The following is a 21,043-nucleotide window of genomic DNA, read 5'->3' on the forward strand; positions in this document are numbered from 1 at the left end:
TTAGCTTCCTGAGTAGCTGGGATTACAGGCAGGCACCAACATGCCCGGCTAATTGTATTTTTAGTAGAGACGGGGTTTCTCTATGTTGGTCAGGCTGGTTTTGAACTCCTGATCTCAACTGATCCTCCCGCGTCGGCCTCCTTGGAGCTGTCTGAGGTTAAAAGGAAAAGCAGCCGCCCACGTGTGAGGCGATGGCAGCGTCGGGTGTTGCACAGGCTGGGTTCCGCGTGGCCACTTCCGCTTCCTGTGGCTCAGCCACGTCTTGAGGCAAGGCTCCAGAGCAGTGGCCTCAAAGCTGGCTGCTCAGTGGAGTCCCCCAGGGAGCTGTGAACGTCCCGGTGGTCAGTCAGGATGCCCGAGGTCGCGGCGGGTAGTGGTATTCTGAGTCTCTGAGGGCGGAACTTCCGGTTTCCGGGGAGCTGCCGCGGGGCCTCAGCTGTAGGCACCGTGGTAGGCATTTCCGCCCGGGGCACAGCCCAGCCAGCTGTCCCTCAAGCCGCAGCCCTCTCACTTCCAGGAGTCGAGGCCCCAGGCCGACCTCAGGGGCTACGGTGCGTTCCTGGCTGCCGTGGCCCATCGCCTGACGCGGAGCAGCGGTGGGCGCATGCGTGCCTGGCCCCAGAATGGACGACGCTGGAGCGCAGCGGTGACTTGAGGCAGTCACTGATTATTTCTACGCCTCCGTGGACTCTTCTTTAGGAAAATCTAAATTCCCTAAAACTCTAACAGTTAATCTGATAAAATGGGACATAAAATACATATTTTTCCTTCCATGTGATGTGAGGAAGTTGAACTTCAAAAAAAAAAAAAAAACGGTCACAAGAACAAAGAGGGCGCCTGGCGACCTGGACTCTGCATCCTGTGACATAAACCCGGCCGGAGCTGCTCTTGTCCGAGGACAGGAGTCCTTGAATCACCTTATTCCTTTGAATAAAGGTGTCCCAGTGGACAGGCTCTCCAACTGGGAGAATAAACCCACTTTTTGTGAAATCATAATGCTAATTGACTAATGGTGGAAACAAAAAAATTAATCATCAAGTTTATAAATAGACATGAAATTCAAGCAAAGAGACTGAGATGCTTTAAAATAAATGTTCTACACCAACCTCTCCACAAAAGGGGCTGTTTTACCTGAGATCCTGGAACTCATTGTTGCCTGGGATTTTTCTGGGACTGGATAGGCGCGGTCACATGCAAGCTGTGACACATTGTTCTGTTTCCAGAGAAGACAGCTACCTTTTGAATTAAAAGGTAAATATGCCATTAGGTTGATGTTTATTCTTGCAACTTATGATCAGGTTTTTTTTTTTTTTCAATTCGCATATTTGTGCTCCAGTTACCTTACATTTGTACTTCGATTTCAGATGCAGCCCTTCTACTCTTAATATATTAAGGTTTCATCTCAACCAAAATATAAGCCTTTTTAAAACTAGAGAAATATGTGAGTGATTATGTTCGCTGATGATTCAACACCTCAGGATCATGTATAATCAAGTAAACTTTATTCATTAAGACATATAAATAGATAAAATACAGAAAAGCCAAGAAAATAGTTTCACGGATCTGGTTTCAATTCTGTACAACCACCGTTTTGGGAGTCCTACTATGTGTCAGGTACAGGAGCTTGTTACTGGATCAACAAGGGAAATATAATGTCTTATCTGTAAGACGATGACAGAGAAAATGGATATGTTACAGACAATTTTCATTAAATGCTTAAAGGCAATTTTAGATTTAGATAATGTTTGGTTATAGTTTTGTTATAAAATGTACACTTAAATTTTAAGGCTTTGAAATGGTGATGATATGAATGTTGAATTGAAATTTCAATACTAATAATGATCACATGATGTACTGGGAAGAAATAGCCATACAGCAGAAGAAACCTCTGATGTGTCTAATCCCCGAATATAGGTTAATGTTTCATGATTTACTATTTTTTTAGTAAAACAGAAAGAATATTGTATAGCGACTTGTACTTCCGTGAACACAGATATATTCCAATTATTATGTAATATTTCTTCATGGCCTAAAAAGGGAGTCCTCTAAAAACAGGCACTTAATATGGCCATGACTTGGCATTGGAGAGTTAAAGTGGGTTTATTTGTTTTGCTTTAATAAATGCTTTATTTTTACATTTTTATTATAAAGAAAAATCTCAGAACTTTCTGCTCTTCCAAACAAGGGGAGAAATAATTTTTCAGAATTTGGAGCTAGAGAATATTTACACTCATATTTCACCTTTGCAATAGAAGTTTAACCGGTATTTGCTGTTGCAAATAAATCTTCTAAAAAAATGGCTAAAAAAATTGCTACTAGATGTGCACCAAATGTTTTTCTAACAGAGAGTTAAGCTGGATTATATAAATCAAATGTAATGATGGTTTTTAAGTCACCATTTTCTCTAGGTCCATTTCATTTTGTGATTCTGTCATCAGGTTTCTTTGGTGACAGGCTGGCTTCCTCCGTCTTTTTTCGGCATTCTTGTCATTTTATATCTGCTTTATTCTTTAATTTGAACTTGAATCACAGTAAGTCATCTTTCTTTTTTCTTCTTTTAGTTTTGCTGTAGTTATTTCAATTCTACACCTTGTATGTTCTTCCTATTTCATACACAAATAACTTTTATCTCAAGCACTGAGAACTGTTCTATCCTATATAGATTTTCTTTACTTTAGGATATGATCCAAAAAATGTTGAGTTGAATGGACTTACTGGATTAAAAAGGCTGTGATTAAATATGTTCATTTACATTTTAATTTGTGAAAAAGATGATCAGCAGTATAAATGAACATATTTGAAATAATTTGGGCTCTTTTAGCCAGAATTAGAATAGGATTTGTGAGGAGGAAATTGAATCTGCTTTGATTATTTAACACTTTTCTTGCCAGTGTATTTTATACAGCACTTAGAAATATCAGAGACATACAGGGTTGTCATGCTGGAGAGAGATCGTGGGAAATGCTTCTTTTGCTGTATCTGTACTTGTTTAGAGTTTTGATTCAAGTTCTGGAATGCTTGTTGTGTCTGTACATATGTTCAACTCTGTCTTGGATTTCTTACATTGTCCAGAGAACATATCTGAGACTTTTTTTCTGTTTTTCTGGGGAGGTAAAACATACTTAATGATTCTGGAAACTTTTCATGTTTTGCTACACATATATATACACACACATATTTGCACAATGTAAACTCTATATTTATTTTTAAAATAACTCTTGCTCATTAAAAATCAAGAATACAGAAGTCCTGCTTCTCTGGGCTTGTTTTCTTGATAATTGGGTGTCTGTTCTTCCCAATTGTTTTCTATGTCCATAACAGGGGTTCTTAAACTTTAGTAAGCATCAGACTCTACTGGAGAGAGTATTAAAACAGACTGCTGGGCCCCACCCCACAGTTTCTGATTTAGTGTGTCATGGCTATGTCCATGGTTGATTTTTTTAACCATATGCATATAATACTTACATCAAATTTCTCACAAGTTTTCAGATGTTGCTGATACTGCCTGCCTGGGAATAACATTTTGAGGCACTGGTTTATAAAATGCTACATGTTAACATTTTTTTCCTGGTTACTTTCTACTCAGTCTGTCTCAGTGGAGGAATCTAATTTTGTGATTAAGAGTATAATCTCTAAAGTCAGACTGAAAATTATTTCTTTAGTTTTTCTATTTAATATTTAATATTGATATTAATTTATTTAATATTACATGCATGTGATGAAAAAAGTCACATGGTACAGAGGCATAACAACATCCCCCCTCTCCTAATTTTATCTGGTATTTACCTCTATATTGCTAAATAAAATGCTTAAGTTGGTATTTCTTGATTAATCAGTTTTAGACATCTACTTGTTTTGTGAGAGGAGTCCTTGAATCAGTAAACCAAAGTTCTCTTCCTCGATCCCAGTATGATTTTGCAATTGGCCCTTCGACAACATGGTTTGAACTGTATGGATCCACTTTTTGTGTATTTTTTTTCAACCACATGTGGATTGAAAATACAGTATCCTCAGGATGCAAAACCTGCATATATGGAGGGCCGACTTTGAGTACATGCGAATTCCACAGGGCCAACTGTGGGGACTTCAGTGTGTGTGGATTTGGCTTCTGGAACTAATCTCCCACTTATACCGAGGCATGACTGTATTACTAGTTTTAGTTCCTTGATTAATTACTTTGAACTTGAAGTAATATTTTACTTTTTTATTTTTTGTTTAATTATATATAGACAATATCTCTTGACTACCTACAGTGTAATATGATGTGATATGAATACATTAATAACATTATTCTTTTGACTCTTCCTACTTACTTTCCAAATCTCGTTTACTGTAGTTTTGTATTGTCAACATAATATTTGATTCCATTCTTTAACCATAATTGTCCTCTTTTCTTTGTCAAGAGTTTGATAATAATTTGGAAATGAAATAGTTTTCTTGATCTGATTAGATACTTACTGTTCTCTAGAGCACCACATCACGCACAATGATTTTCTTTTTTTTTTTTTTTTAACTATTTGACTACGTGGAGTTTCTGTTGCCTTTATTTTTTACTTTGCCCTATACCTTTACCATAGCCTCATTTAAAAATAACTCAATATAATGCAGTCTATTCTGTTGATATCCCCTTTGCCCAAAGACTTACCTTACATCATTTATTTTATTTTGTTATTTTATTTATCTTGTTCTGCTTTTAACTGATTGCTCTCTAGGATAGCTACACGCTGTCTTCCTGGGACTCTCGTTCATAGCTCTTCTCAGCTGGATTCATCTCTTTACTACATTGCCCAATTTCTTCTTTCTTAGTCCTTCCTCTTGTTGAATTACACCCTTCATTAACCTCCTAAGAGGGAAATCAATATGCTGAGTCATGCATATTTGAAAATGTCTTCAGTCAGCCCTTATGAATGATTAAGTGGTTGACTTATGTAGAGTTTTCCATTGAGAATGATTTTCCCATCAGAAATTTGAATACATTACTACATTGTCACCTACCATCCAGTGTTTGTGATTCTCTTTCCTTAGCAGTTGATTTTTATTCCATCTTCTCTGGAAGCCTTAATATGTTTTGTTTATTCTCAGTGTTCTGAAAATTATCTAATTATTCTCTTTTTTTCTCTTACCTGTTATCTCTGTTGGGAATCTGTTAGTTTGATGGAAAACAAACTTGATTTCTTCAGATTTTATTTGATTAGTATCATCTCTTTTTGTTTATTCTGCTTTTCTATAAGATATTCTTCATTGAATGTCTTCTCTTCCAAGTGATTGGCAATCATATTTTAATTCCTAAGAGTTTTTTCTAATTCTCTAATTTTTTTCATTTTTATAGCAAATATTATTATTTGTAGATGGACTATCTCCTTAAAAGTCTTGGAATATATCACTTAGAATTTTTTCTTTTCCTTTATTGTTTCTTATCCTCCCCACCCCCTCTGGGTTAATTTGTTTACTTTCTTAAATCTTGGGCTTTATATTTTCTTTCTAATCTTGGTCCTTATGTTGCATGATTTTCTCAAATATCTGGTGACACATGGTTGCACATTCATACTTAAGAATGAGGCACTAAAAACTGACTGAGAGCCCAGATTTCACGGATTAGGTTTTTTGTTCTTTTTTAAAAAAAAAAATTTAACAAGGATGTATTCACAGGAATACATGTAAGTAAAGAAAAATAACTGAAAAACTAAACAAATAAAATGAAGAATATTCAAACCAACTTCCATTCTGTGGCTTTGAACTTGTACTGTCTGTTTATATATGCAGGTCCCAAGAAGCCCCCAATGTGGGCCAATGCAGTGAAAGAACCCTGCATTCTATCCTCCATGGCTTAGCTCTCACTACCTTCTAAAACACCAAATTACAGATGGCTTTGCATAGTGCTATGTCTCTTACGATAACCGTTCTGCTTCTTCCCAATATCGTGCCCAGTATGGGCCAGTGGGAGGGGGAGGTGGGGAGGGATAGCCTGGGGAGAAACGCCAAATGTGGGTGAAGGGGTGAAAGCAAACAGAACACACTGCCATGTGTGTACCTATGCAACTGTATTGCATGCTCTGCACATGTACCCCAAAACCTAAAATGCAATAAAAAAATAAGGAAAAAAAAAAAAAAAGATCATCTTTTTCTTTTGGAGATGGTGGCCTGGGGGTGACTTGGATTGCAAAAACAGGCTGTCTGGTGTTTTGCATATAAAAGTTAGGGGCAAGATGCAAAAATCAACATTTATAGGCTTTTTTTTTTTTTTCTTTTGAGACGGAATCTTGCTCTGTCACCCAGGCTGGAGTGCAGTAGTGTAATCTCTGCTCACTGCAACCTCCACCTCTTGGGTTCAAGTGATTCTCCTGTCTCAGCCTCCTGAATATCTGGGATTTCAGGCACACACTGCTACACCAGGCTAATTTTTGTATTTTTAGTAGAGATGGGGTTTTGCCATGTTGGCCAGGCTGGTCTCGAACTCCTGACCTCAGGTTATCTGCTTGCCTCAGCCTCTCAAAGTGCTGGGATTACAGGCAGGAGGCACTGTACCAGGCCTACAGGCTGTTTTTATTCCCATGTCTCAGTAATGTTCTCCTTGTTTGCTGGTACTTTTGACCCTTTAATTTCTCCAAATCAGCAACTAGCTTGACCGAGACCTCCGTTCTATGTCTTTTAAGTTATGATTTTTCTGCTGCATTTCATCTTGCATATGCAATCTTACAATCCCTTTTAAAATCTTCTTTCCATTAAAAATAAAGTTTTTGTAGAACTTTATTCTTTTACTATTACTATTATGCTAATGAGGTCTGAGAAATGGGGGCAGTAAAAACACATTCTCAGTCTTGTGTCCGAAGTATAAAATGTCACTTGTAAAGTTTATATCCAAGGTATATTAACTCTTATTTTGGTGAAATCACAACTTAGAAAGGATTATGAATGGGCTGAATTTTAAAAGTAATGGGAGACATTCGTTCATTGACTGACAAAATCAGCTGTCAGTCAATGGATCTCTGACAAAATCCTTATTACTTTTTTGTCAGTTATGGGAGACTTTTTTTCCCCATAGGAGCTCTTCTAGAACAGCACTGTCCAACAGCATCTTCAGGACTTGGAAATGTTCTATTGTTTGTACTATCTACTATGGTATCCACTAGCCTCATGTGGCTTTTGAGCACTTGAAATCTGGCTAGTGCTACTGAGGGAATGAATTTTATATTTTATTCAGTTTTAAGTAATTTAATGTGAATAACCACATGTGGCTGGTGGCTCCTTGCTGGGCAAGCAGTTCTAGATCAGTGGATTGTCATTTATCATCAGGATTTGTCTAAGTGGATTCTTTTTTATAGCATGAGAACACTTAATTATTTTTCATCTCACCAAATATTAGTTCCTTACAGGCAGAAACAGGGTAGTTCCTGCTCATTCTTGCATTTTCAGTGCCTGAAACAGTGCGTGGCACATAGTAGGTGATCAAAAGCATTTGTTGGCCAAGTGAATAGAGAATAGAGAAAGCAAACGAGATTTTCTATGTGTAGATATGAGCTTTGTCAGGCTGTGTCTAGGTAGAGATTTCAGGCAAGGACTGAGCTGTAAAGAATAGATGCTTCAGTTTCCACTTCAAAATGACATGTAATAAGTACTTTTATGTTATCATAGAAACACTTTTTATGTTGCATGTGAAGCATTTATTCTACTTAGATGCACATTTGCCATTTTATTTGTGCTGTTTTTTACTTAGCTAAACCCTCTGTGTTCTTTCTGATTCAGCTTAGGTGACACGATTGTCCAGGAAGTATTCTTCAGCCCTTCACCTCCACTCCACCCCACCCAGTCCCATGCTTCTTGGACCTCATTTCGGTGCATCTCTTCTGCTGTGTTAGCTACTCTGATCTTGCATGGCGGTTTTATGTTCACATCTTCTCCATGGTACTGTGAACTTTTTTGAGGCAACACCATATCTTAGTTAGCTCTGGTACCTAACATAGTAGCAGAGAGATGTGGGCATATGACCAGCTGTTTTCCTCATATTAATTGCTAGGCTGGACTGTTGGCTATAGTGTAATACTAATGGCCTAGAAAGTAAATATTTAATAGTCAAAGTGTTTCTGTTTGCTATTCTCTTATTTTAAATGTATTATCAGAGACTGTGAAAAAGGACTTATCTTTCTTGATATTTAATGTATATTAATATAATTTAGAAAATAGATAAATACCAATAATTCCTAACTAAGAAATTGCATTAATCTTCATCTATGTATTTACCAAACATGATAGAGTTTTTCTCAAGATAGCCGTATTTTGTCTTTGCATTTTCTCATTTTTGGAGGCAAGAGCAGAATGCTAAATTGCATTTTCTGTTTGGTAGAAGGCTGTGCTTGATAACTGTGGAGCTGACATGAAAGGCAGCTGCAGTTCTGAAGGGACTGCTGCGTTTTAGAGAGGGTTAGCATGGATGCCATCTTCTTAAGTGAGGTTTGCGTATCTGTGAAGCAGATTTCAGCAAAGCAAGCAAATGCTGATAAACCGTCCTCTTAGTAAGAGCAGGAAAGAGGCAAACAACTCAGTGTTTTCTTTAAAATGAGACATGCAGAGAGACATGGTCCCAATAACAAAACAGTCCAGGATGTTTCATGTCTGTCTAAGGAGAGAGGAGGGGAAGAAAGACGCAGAAGCCAGGGATCTCATCATAACAGCTGTAAGAGGATTAAATATCATGGCCTGAGGAAATGTTTCAGCCCACAGTATCCTGGAGCTGCTGCGGCCACAGGAAGGGAAACTGCTTAGAACCATTTAGCCAGAGCTTTAGGGGGCAGAAGCACATGACTGATGGAGGATGGTGTGCAGACCCGAGTTATCTCTACCTCAGCCCAGAACTCTGTAGATGTCAGTGCTCCTCTTTCTGGTCTGCTGGGTGATCTGGATGCCACCCATGGTGGCTCTAGGCAGCCAACCCTGACAGCACATTATGATCCTCTGTGAAAGGCAGTAACCCTCATGCTCTTTCTCCGTGGGTCTTAGAAGGAGATAAAAGGATAAGGCCCTGTCTGGGGCCCTTGATGACACACTAGATTGTAGCAGAAATACATACAATTTTATACCAAGTCTCAGGGGAATTTCAGGAGGATATTATAGCATGGGAAGGGGTAGGCAGACTTTTTCTGTAAGGGACATGTGTTAGTTTGTTAGGGCTGCCATAACAAAATACCACAGGCTGCATGACTTAAACAGCAGGAATGTATTTTCTCACTGTCCTGCAGACTGGAAGTCCAAGATCAAGGTGCTGACAGCACTGCGTTCCTCCACAGCCTCTCTCCTTGGCTTGTAGACCAATGTCTTCTTGCTGTGTCCTCACGTGGTCTTTCCTCTCTGTGCTCACTTGTGTAACTCTCCTCTTATGGAGATAACGGTCACATTGGATAAAGCTACTCATGGCCTCATTTCACCTAATCACCTCTTTAAAGGCCTGTCTTCAAGTACAGTCACAGTCTGAGGTACTGGGGTTCAGACTTCTACACATGAATCTTGGAGGGACACATTTCAGTCCATATTAAGATATATCCTAAATATTTTAAGCTTTTACAGCATCTGATCTGTCATTTAGTGTGAAAGCTGCCCAGGCAGTACATAAATGAATGAACGTGGCCACCTTCCAATAAAACTTTATTTATGGACATATTTAAATTTTATACAATTTTCACATATCATGAAATCTTTTTAATTTTTTTCAGCCATTTAAAAATGTGAAAACCTTTCTTAGCTCATAGGCTGCCTAAAATCAGTCTCCAGGGTGGATTTATCAACCCCTAGAATAGAAATGCTGCTGTAATTCTGTCCAATGCAATGTTGTATGTGGCAGCCAATCCTCACAGTCTCTCTAGACTTGAGTGGATTTATGTGGGTTTATGTGTTCTGACAGGTATTTCATAGTGAACTCAGCCTGCTGTGGAGACGTTTTGTTCTTTGCTGGGATACCCTTGGACGTAGTGAGTAAAGCCATCTATCATCATGAGAGTATTGATGACATCCTCCCTGCCTGGGGCCAAGGATGGAACATATATCACACATATTCTGCCAGATGCTGGGTTGAATGGCCCCTAATAGGTTGCCTCTTCAAACACCTCTTTAGGATGAGGAGTCACAGGACTGCCTTCAGTTTTAACATCCGCTGCCATTTGAGACTTGAATTAATTCCAGTGACATAGGGCAGTGCCTAGGGGAAGAAATCAATAGTTCCTGTAATCGTTTTACAGGCATTTTATGAATCAGCATCAGTTGTGACCCATGCTAGGGCAGTGACCTCAGGTCTTTGAAAAAGCCCTGCTGTGCCACTCATGGAGGGTCTGCACTTTCCATCTCCCTAGTTTGGGGTTTGTCCATTGAGCTTATGGCTGGTTCTCCATCCCTAACTGAAGAGGTGATCCATCTCAGGGTGAATTCTTAACTTTGGCCATGCCCCCCTCATTGAAGAGTATCTACCTTCCTGGGTATACTTGGCAGATGTTGCCCTCTTTCTGGTCTGGTAACATAAGCTGGGATTGGGTGGGGGTGGGGAGTACATTCACAGAGCCTTGGCATTGTGGCCAGGTCTGGGTTTATGTGGAATACTAATGTTTGTTTCTGCTTGGTGGCACCCATTCTGCACTGGTGAGCCCATCTGTAAGCAGGTGATCTTCAGTCTAAACCTGAGAAGGCACCTTGTTCATGTACATGCTCTGAACTTCATATGAATAGCAGCCGGAAACAGTTCTGGAACTGATTCTAAAAGGGTTGAATCCATTTCCCTATCTCCCTTTGGATCCATTATGACCCCCATGCCCTTAAGAAGATTAAGATGACCCCAAAAACATCTTAAGGTGAATTATCTGGTACAGGTCAGCAAAAGCCAGAATAAGATGCCTGCTAAGAGCCTTGCAGCATGATCACAGTTATCACTCCATTAGGTCCTGCAGTGTCTGGGAAGCCAGGACTCCATTCGTATCCCAGAAATGTCTGCATCGCAGAGCATTCTGGCATAGATAGAGTAGCTTGAGATCCAAATCTTGAGTGATTTGGCAGAGCTAAACCTGAGTGGTTTGGTCTTATAACACTGAGTGAAACTGCAAAGTGGTTTAGCTCTCTGAAATTGATAGTAACAGTCAGAGACATTTTTAGAGATATTTCTCCTTGTTGGGGGACCTTGAGGCAAGGAGAAGTGGATCAGGAAGGGAGAAGGAATGCAACATGGCCCTAGGGCGAGGCACTGCCTGTCTGCTGCTGCACAAACCTAGGTGCAGAAAGTGTGGAGGCATGCTCTGCAGCAGGAGCTAGAGATTGAAGTTGGGTGAGAGGATTTGCAATGGTGTAAAAGGGGCATCCAATACAATTCCCCTGCCCTGTGTACCACTGAGGTCTACTCATGTAAGCATGACAGAGTTCCCCTCAAAGTAGTAGCCAGCTACACTCTCCGAAAATGACTGATTCCATGGGTTAGCAGGAGAAGAAACAATAGTACTTCCTGCTTTAGCTGCTCTTGAGACCATAATTGGGAACCTCACCCATTCTACTTTCTCTCATTATTGGTTAACATTTTAGCTGGTCTGTCCTACAGAGTTGAGGTGATTCAAGTCTTGTCCCAGGGGCTGGGGTTGGGGATGTGTTTTCTTCTTTTCTCTTGCTAGAATCGGTTGCTGTAAAGTCCTATTCACTGTTAAAAGCAGCAAGGGCAGTCAGCCTTCTTTTTTGTCTCTTAATTCGCTGTGGTGACCAGGTGGGAACTGTAGCTTTTGATTCTATGGAAGGTTACTGTGCCGCTTGTGTAAGTGATCATCATGCTGGGAACCAACACCTTCCATCAAGCAAACCTCAAGGTTGCAGGGCTGGGAAGCATAAGTTACCTGAGTGGATCTGCAGCAGGATTGGTGGGTAGAAGGATCAAACCTCCTTCGCTGCTTGGTTCCCAGGGATTTATTTTAACCACTGGGGACACAGGATCATACATCCTTGGATTAGCATTCACCAGAAGAACAGAACTGATAGGATCTATACATATATAATATGCAAGAGGTGATTGATTATGGGATTTGGCTCATGCAGATATGGAGACCAGGAAGTCCTAACATGCTGTCTACAAGCAGGAGAACCAGGAAAGCCAGTGGTAAAATTCAGCCTGAGTGGGAAAACCTGAGAATTGGGAGCACTGCTGGAGTGAGTCCTGGAGTTCATGGTCCTGAGAACTGGGAGTTCTGATGTCCAAGGGCAGGAGAAGACAGACGTTTCAAGAAGAAAGAGCAGATTCACCCTTACTTCATTATTTTATTTTATCTGGCCCCTCAATGTATTGGATGGTACCCACTTGCCTTGGTGAGGGCAGATCTTTACCCAGTTTACTGATTCGCATGCTAATCTCTTCTGGAAACACCCTCACAGGCAGACCCAGAAATACTATTTTATCAGCTATCAGGTATCCCTTAGCCCAGGCAAGTTGTTATATAAAATTAACCATCACAATAAGCCTTAGGTTTAGCGCAGATACTGCACCCTCCAGGACGATGCCTGGAAACTCCCACTGGCACATTTGCTGGATCAGAATATCGTGAGAGGACTGTGATACTCCTTATTCTGAAAATTCCGAGTTCCCCCAAGGAGCAATAGCTGGCGCATTCAGCCCAGCAGCACCTGACCCTGAGAGTTGTCAGGGTGATGGGAAAATTGCTGCGTGTAGGAATATGGTAGCCACTTGTCCCCTTCATCCAGCACTACAGGTGAGGTTCTTCTGTTCCGCCTGTGACCTACCTATCTGAGGAGGGGGATTGTTTGAGCTGTATAGAAGGGTTGAGCCTAATCTTATAAAGGGTTGAGTTGGCTCACCCCCAATCCCACACACATTTCCCTGTGGGACCCATGCTGCATTTATATGGCATCCTGACCACCACAACAACAGAAACCCACATGTGTTTGCTGAGGTGCGTCCTTGCCCTCGCCGTTGAAGTTGGTGGTTTGCAGTACTCCATGCCTATAGATTCATTGGCTGTACCTCAGTCTTTTATTGTCTGACTCACTTTGGCACCTGTGAACAAACTTGATCCTGAACTTGAGACGAGGACTCTTTGGGCTTATCTTAGCCCTTAAGATGTATATTACCTTTGACCCTGTCTTTCCTTTTTTGTATATCAGCTGTGTTTCCACTGAAAACTAGACAGTTCTTCAAATCATCATGAAACATGAGCTTGCTAAGCAGAAGTGTCTACAACCTATCCCTCTGCCTGGCCTGAGTCTCCAGGATACATTGTTTGGTTCCTTTTTCTTTCACTTATTAAACAATTTCTACAACATCATTATATTTTTAGGAATTTTCTAAACTCCACTGACCTTCCTCTACCCTGTTCTTTTGGGAAAGTATTGGGGAATTTGGCATGTACTTCCTTGGCACTTCATATATCACTAAAGAGCTGCTCCATGGCATCTGAGACCATGCACAGATGCGACCACCAGTCCTTTGGAGCACAGTGGCTTCTCTGTACTTCTGTCCTTGGACCTTGACTTTCCTACTGCATATCCTTGGTGTAGGACAAAGTTTAGTTTCCTCATCCCTCGATGCCGATAATCTATGTCAGGTATACAGTCTAAGTTTGTGATAGTTAATAGAAGCCACTATTTTTTGCTGACCACTTGTCCCATGTCATCACCTATGTATCCCAGCACAGCTGCTGGACGAGCCACACCATACCATCACAAGAATAGCCATAGGCTGTCTCCTCATTCGAGAACTGGCCTGACTTCTATAGACAATTCTCAACAGAGAATTAGAACTTAGATACGTAGAGCCTTCTTTCCTCTCCCTGCCCGTGTACCACCTCCTTTGCAAAGCTCCGAATCATAAACCCTGCCTTAGAAAACCTCTATTTTTCCACATAGGAAAGTGTCACCATGTTAGACGGACACCTGGCAAAGTATTTGAAACTGAAGCCAGAATCAAGAAGGGGAACACTATGAGAATAACCTCTAGGTGCTTAAATGTTTGATCTCTAGCTGTGTTGCCTGGACTACCTATTCTTAGGTTTGATCTGGCTTATTCATTAATTAAATCCTGATCATGTTAATGAACGTCAGGGGTTTGGGCAGGAGAAAGACAATGCTGTTTTGTCCTTATTACATCCGATACCTGGGAGATAACTGATCCATGATTTGAAAATCACAGAAGAGACACACAATGTTTATATTTGGGGGCCAGGAGTGGTGGCCTGTAATCTCAACTCTTTGGGAGGCAGGTGAATCACCTGAGGTCAGGCATTTGACACCAGCCTGACCAACATGGTGAAACCCTATCTTTACTTAAAATACAAAAAATTAGCTGGGCGTGGTGGCAGGCACCTGTAATCACAGCTACTTGGGAGGCTAAGGCAGGAGAATCACCTGAATCCGGGAGGCAAATGTTGCAGTGAGTCAAGATCTCGCCACTGCACTCCAGCCCAGGTGACAGTATGAGACTCCATCTTGGAAAAAAAAATTAGATTTAGGAACCATCAATGTGTATGTGGTAATCAGTGCCATAAGAGTGGATGATATGACTCGAAACAATACAGAAAGAGTATTGGGCTGAAAGCAGAATCCTGGAATGCCAACACCAAGACAGGTGCAAGAAGGAACTGTCAGAAAGCAGAAGGAAATACTCTTAGAATCTGGAAACCTGAGTAAACACAAAATTTCAAGGGATGAAAAATAAGTAAAGCCAGGCATGGTGGTACATGCCTGTTACCTCAGCCACTTGAGAGACCGAGACAGGAAGATCACTTGAGCCCAGGAGTTTTGGGCTGTAGTGTGCTATACCGGGTGCCCATGCTAAGTCTGGCATCAATATGATGATTTCCTGGAAGTGGGGTACCCCCTGGTTGTCTCAGGAGGGGTGAACTGGCCCAGGCCAGAAATGGAGCAGTTCAAAACTCCCATGCTGAAGTGGGATCGTGTCTGTGAATAGCCAGTGCACTTCAGCCTGGGCAACATAGCAAGACCTCATCTCTAAAGAAAAATAGGTCAAGTGTAGCAGGAAAGTTGCATGATATGACAACTCAAAAGTGTTCATATGGAGGACTGATGTCTGAAATTAGTTTCATGGGAATGGTAGAAATTGAAGCTAGATTTGAGAGAGTGAAGCAGTGGATGGGAGAAAGGGAATGTAGGCTGATATTAAAATATGTTTCATTGGGAAGGGATGATAAGAGAAGAAGGTGGTGAGGAATACTCAGGGGAAGAGGGCAGAAAATGGCTATAGATAAATGCGAGGTGTTAGAAAGAGATGGAGGATAACAGAAACAACCAAGTCCAAGAGAAAAAGAAATGAATGGGACTAAGTGGACTCATAGGTGAACTGGCTTGGACAGGAAGAGGCACACTTATTTTCTGAATGGTGAAAGTAAGTATGTAGGTGTCAGGTTCATGACTATGCCAAATGTCCTGCTTGGGGTCAGGTTCCAGTCCATGCTGAGGTCTGAAGGGAGTGGGTGGATGAGCAGATAGCTGAAAGAACACTCAGGGGGTCATAAGCAGGTGAAATGTAGTTATATTCAGCAGCTCTCTCATCAGCAGCTTACTCACACTAGCTCTCTCACACTGCCTGCCTTGTCTCGGCTGTCTGCTCTGGCTTTGCGGCTCCTCTCAGCAGCCAGCACCCCCACACACAACTGCGTGGACGGCTCTTCCCAGCCTTCAGGTCAGCAGCTTATCTCTTTCTCTGGGCATGAGCCGAGTGGTGCTGTGCCCTGGCTCCTCCTGTCCATCTGTAAAATGGACAGCTTTGGCTCTCTCTTTCTCTGGGTGCCAGTGCAAGTGCATGTACAGTGTCAGCAGGGCAATTATACCTTTTACAGACAATAGTGGCTTAGAGCCAAGTGGTGGCCTTCCCATGTTATGGCTACATGCCTGCGATAACAAGTGGAGTTATACACCTGCGCTCTAAACTTGCTGAGTCTCACAAAATATGAACATCCTACCTCAGCCTATCCTTGACCAAAACACAGCCATGTTCCTTATAGTAGGCAAATTCATAGAGATGTAGGGACAGCAGGAAATGGCGGTAGTTCATGTTCAAGGGCCTCAGTTTTCTTACTGAAGTAGGAGTAAGATCAAGGGGAATGATAAGGTGGGCATGGATAGGAGGCATAATCAGAGGGCTTTGGGGCTGAACCTCGCCAAGAACACATACAAGCATCATCACGTTGTGACATGATCTTTAGGAGCAACACTGTTTACACTGTGGCATTGTCATGCACCGGCACCCAGGAGCCCAGGGTGTGAGAACAGTTGAGGCAGATTGTAGGTGTGATCTAGAGTTGGGGCATTAGGAGGAACCATGACAGAAAAACAGGGTTGTAAGAGATTTGTGGGAATTGTTGAGGAAGTGGCTTAGGTGCCTATGGTCTCCACTAAATAAGGAAGTACAGGGGCCAGAAAAGGGCCAGTCATGGGGAAAAATGAAGAGGCAGAAAACGAAGGAAGTAGAGGCTCAGTGGGAGGAAAGGAAGGACACTTTTTTTTTTTTGATGGAGTTTTTCTCTTGTCACCCAGGCTGGAGTGCCATGGTGTCATCTCAGCTCACTGCAACCTCTACCCTTTGGTTTCAAGCTATTCTCCTGGCTCAGCCTCTCAAGTAGCTGGGATTACAGATGTTTGCCACCGTGCCCAGGTAATTTTTGTATTTTTAGTGGAGACAGGGTTTCACCATGTTGGCCAGACTGGTCTTAAACTCCTGACCTCGTGATCCGCCTGCCTCAGACTCCCAAAGTGCTGGGATTACAGGCATGAGCCACAGTGGCCAGCAAACTTCTTATGTCTCCTGTTAAACCTGCCCCAATCTGGCTTCCATTTCTGCTTCTCCCCTGAAGCTGTTCTGGTCAAAATTATCCACCTCTCCTGTTGTTAAATCCTAAAACACTTGCCTGTGCTCAACTTACTCAACCTAGCAGCATTATTCAGTGCAGCAGATCACTCCCTCCTTGTAAACACATTCATGTTACCTCTGTAAAATCAGAGTCCACTCTTTCTTCTCTAAGACTACCTGCCTGCCTCATCTTGGTCATCTTTTTGATTCTTCTTTGATACCTTTATGATCACCAGATAGTAGGATGCACCAAGGCTTAATCCTGGACTTTCTATTGCTTGACAACTACCTTTCCCTACATTATCATTCAGAGCAAGGTGTTAGGGATTCTTTGCCTGCTCATATCCTTACATTTTAATGCAGCACAAATTATGAATACTTCCCTGGGCTATAAATTCACGTATCCAGTTGCCTACCTGACATCTCTACTTCAGTGTAGAGATGGTCCTGTCCAGACAGAACTCCATTTCCAACTTCCACATGTTCCTAAAAGTAGTTGGAAAAAATCTTTTTAATTCTTTATTAGAGTTAAGAGTATAATTAGAGTTAACAGTGTTTCTTTTTTACTTTAAATCCTGCAGGTTTAGCCTTTTTAAAAATCGGTTCCAATTAGGTCTTAAGCACAGCTTGTGTGGGTCTCTCTAACAGCAGCTCCAGGCTCTTCATCTTTCTTCACTCACTCACTCACTCACTCACTCACTCACTCACTCACTCACTCACTCACCTCTTTCTGGAATGAAGGAGGCTAGCTAGAGAGAGGAGGGAATGCCTACACCTGTTAATCTGAATGTTTCCATTCCAACTATCACGATACTATAGTATATTATACTATGAGCTCTCTGCTTCTTTTGGCATGTGTGTGTTGTGTTACTTCTGATATAAAGCACACCTGTTGCTTTCTTTTCTTATCTGATATTTTGCATTATTATTATCTAGAATCTAGTCTCTGAATGGTGGGGGTGGGGTTATAATCAGAGGGAGGAGAGTACAAGGACAATGGGATTATTTCCTGATCAGATATCCTTAACTGACATTAAATAATTCTGTGACTTCTGATTTCAGAAACACAAAGCATCTATTAGATTCATGTTTTCCAAATTTGCTAAGTGCCTACTAGATACCAGGTACTAGACATGCTTGATTTTATCAAGAAATAATTAAACATACAGACTTAGATACGAAGAAATCTAAAGTATATTTAAAAACAGTTTGCTTTTTGTTTTTTGAGGAACTATATTATAAAAAACAACAACTGTGGGTTCCCAAGTAAATACCTGTGGAAAAACTAGAAATAATTAATCAGCAAGTAAGCTGGGAAACCCGCAGAAAAGGGCAACTCAAAGCTATTCATATATATTTTTTAATGTTTAGTGATTTAGAAAATATTCAAAGTTAGGGTATACTTTTTATTAACTGATTATTTTGTATTGTTTAGTCATTCTTGTTTGTTTCATATGTTTTCATATATTTCATGTATTTTTTGGTCATTGTTATCAGATGGTTAAAAAATGCATTTTTTTTTCTCAGCTAGCCCTGGTTAATTGTTTAATAGAATTTAAAAGGAAGTATTGGCTGGGTGTGGTGGCTCACACCTGTAATTTCAGCACTTTGGGAGGTGGAGGCAGGTGGATTACCTGAGGTCAGGAGTTCAAGATCAGCCTGGCCAACATGTTGAAACCCCATCTCTACTAAAAATAATAATAATAAAAAATTAGCCAGGCATGATGGCAGGTGCCTGCAGTCCCAGCTACTTCGGAGGCTGAGGCAGGAGAATTGCTTGAACCCGGGAGGCGAAGGTTGCAGTAAGCTGAGATTGCACCACTGCACTTCAGCCTAAAACAAGAGCAAAACTCTGTCTTAAATAACAAACACATAATTAAAAAAAGAAAGTATTTTCCTCTCTTATCCTGTTTGTGATCTAATGTCTATGTCAGCATTTCCTGGTAAGAAAAATAAACTTCGTGGAAATGAATAGGTAACAAATTGACTCATTTTTTTGAATTATCATGTGAGGACAAAATTCAGAAATAAAGGACTGAGTTGACCTGTTTAAATATGACTAATTTGGATTGAATCAAAGGGATGTTATTACCAGACATCTCTTGGGAGTCTGTGCTCTTGATAAAATGTGTGTGAGAAAAGCCAGAATTCAGAATGAAACTGGTTCTTTATATTATAGGTCTTTTGAAAAGCGAAATCAACTAGTTTTATAGTGAGCCATAAAATAAAGGTGAGGTAATTCACATTAGTAAATTTAAACTCGAATTCTTTAAAAACATTATGAGTACATTGAAACTACCAACTGTAATGCCTTTGGGCAGGGGCTAAAATTCTGAAGGCCTCAGTACTCTCAATATTCCTCTTGTTTTGAATGGTTGAAATAGCTTCTGATATTGTAATTTTAGGTGTGTGAGACTCATTCCAGCATGAAGTGTATGAAAATGTTAAAACTATATTACTTATGATTGCCAAGATAAATTCATGTGTGGGTGATCGCCTAAATGGCAGTAAAATATGTTGGCCAGGTGTGATTATTTCTACTTTGGCAGCATTTTACTATAAAAAGTGGGCAAATAAATCACTGCCTACAGTTCTCATTGACTCTTTGGGGGAAAAAAGACAAGGTTCTTTGTCACTATTGATATTCTACTTCTTTGGTTGAAATATTTCCAACACTACTAAGACTCTCAGATATAAATTCTGAGAAAACCTTATTAGTTCATTTAAAGATCAATCTATATTTCAAATTTATAGAGTATTTATATGTTTAACAGTAGATTTAGAACAAAATAACTAAGCCTTAACCACCAAACAAATATTCATGTATTTTTATGTAAAATCTGAAAAATAGTTATTTGATCTTTTTATTCTACTCTTCTGTAATGTCCATTCTCAGTGTACAGATTTAAAGCTACTTCTTGAACTGAGGTTAGAATTAAACATTTTAAGCTCAACATGCAAGTATCATAAATGTGTTCTTATTTTTAAAAGTTCAAACTCTTTCTATGAATCCAAATTTTCATCGACCCTAATCTCATTTGTCTTTTCAGAGATGACCACTTGCAATTTGTTGTATAAGAAATTACCACAAATTTAGCAGCTTCAAACAGCACCTGATTATTATCTCAGTGCTGGAGGTGAGACATTATGGTGGGCATGGCTGATTTCCCTGCTTAGGAGCTCACAGGGCTGAAATCAGGTTCTCATCTGGGGTCCTCTTCCAACCTCAGCAGTTCTTAGCAGAATTCATTTCCTTCAGTTGTCTTCCATGTGGCTCCCTTCATCTTCAAGCCAGCAAGGTCTGAATCTTTCACAGACTTTACATGTTCCCCATCTTCTGCATTTCTTCAAATTCCTCTTCTGCCCTCAGCTGGGAAAAAGCTCCACTTTGAAAGGCTTGTATGATTACATTTGGCCTGCTTGGATAATCCAGGATAATCTCACTATTTAAAAGTTGACTTGTTGGTAACCTAAATGAAATCTTAAATCATGTAACTTGTGGTAGTGATACCCAGGATGAAGGCTGGAAGCCAGAAATCTGCCTACCCAATTCTGGCTGTCCGTTTGGTGCTTTTACATTTATTCATGTTTTGGGGTCAAACTTGTAGCTAATTTTTTTTTTTTTTTTTTTTTTTTTTTGAGATGGAGTTTCGCTCTTGTTACCCAGGCTGGAGTGCAATGGAGCGATCTCGGCTCACCGCAACCTACGCCTCCTGGGTTCAGGCAATTCTCCTGCCTCAGCCTCCTGAGTAGCTGGGATTACAGGCACGTGGCACCATGCCCAGCTAATTTTTTGTATTTTAGTAGAGACGGGGTTTCACCATGTTGACCAGGATGGTCTCGATCTTTTGACCTCGTGATCCACCCGCCTCGGCCTCCCAAAGTGCTGGGATTACAGGCTTGAGCCACCGCGCCCGGCCACAGCTAATTTTTATGAACTGCTCGTGGATTGTTAACAAGAATGTTGTCTTTACTCTTTTCTGGAGTTTATGTATAAGTTAGATATAACTTATTATTGTTATTCAAATTGTTTAAATGTTGAGTTCCCCCATATATAAAGGTATTTATTTCTAAATTCAATATCTACTGTAATACTAGTATGACATGGATATTATGAATGCAAATGTATCTGTCAAAATGAAATATAAAAGGAAAACATAAAATAATAGGACTAAACATTTTCTACATTTAATAAAAAATAATGATGACATATTT

At 40.5% G+C, this 21,043-nt stretch overlaps 1 long non-coding RNA gene across 5 annotated transcripts in view; it reads left to right on the forward strand.

Moving 5' to 3' along the window:
- Nucleotides 1-413: 413 nt before the first annotated feature.
- The window catches only part of LOC108587907 (uncharacterized), a 651,298-nt gene continuing 630,668 nt past the window's right edge, over nucleotides 414-21,043 (forward strand). For all 5 annotated transcript variants that reach the window (XR_013525356.1, XR_013525361.1, XR_013525359.1 and 2 more), the window contains exon 1: nucleotides 414-1,251. This is a non-coding gene — a long non-coding RNA (uncharacterized LOC108587907). The remainder of the gene's footprint in view (nucleotides 1,252-21,043) is intronic.

The sequence above is a fragment of the Callithrix jacchus genome, chromosome 13 (assembly GCF_049354715.1).
Source record: "Callithrix jacchus isolate 240 chromosome 13, calJac240_pri, whole genome shotgun sequence".
In the NCBI taxonomy this organism is placed as follows: domain Eukaryota; kingdom Metazoa; phylum Chordata; class Mammalia; order Primates; family Cebidae; genus Callithrix; species Callithrix jacchus.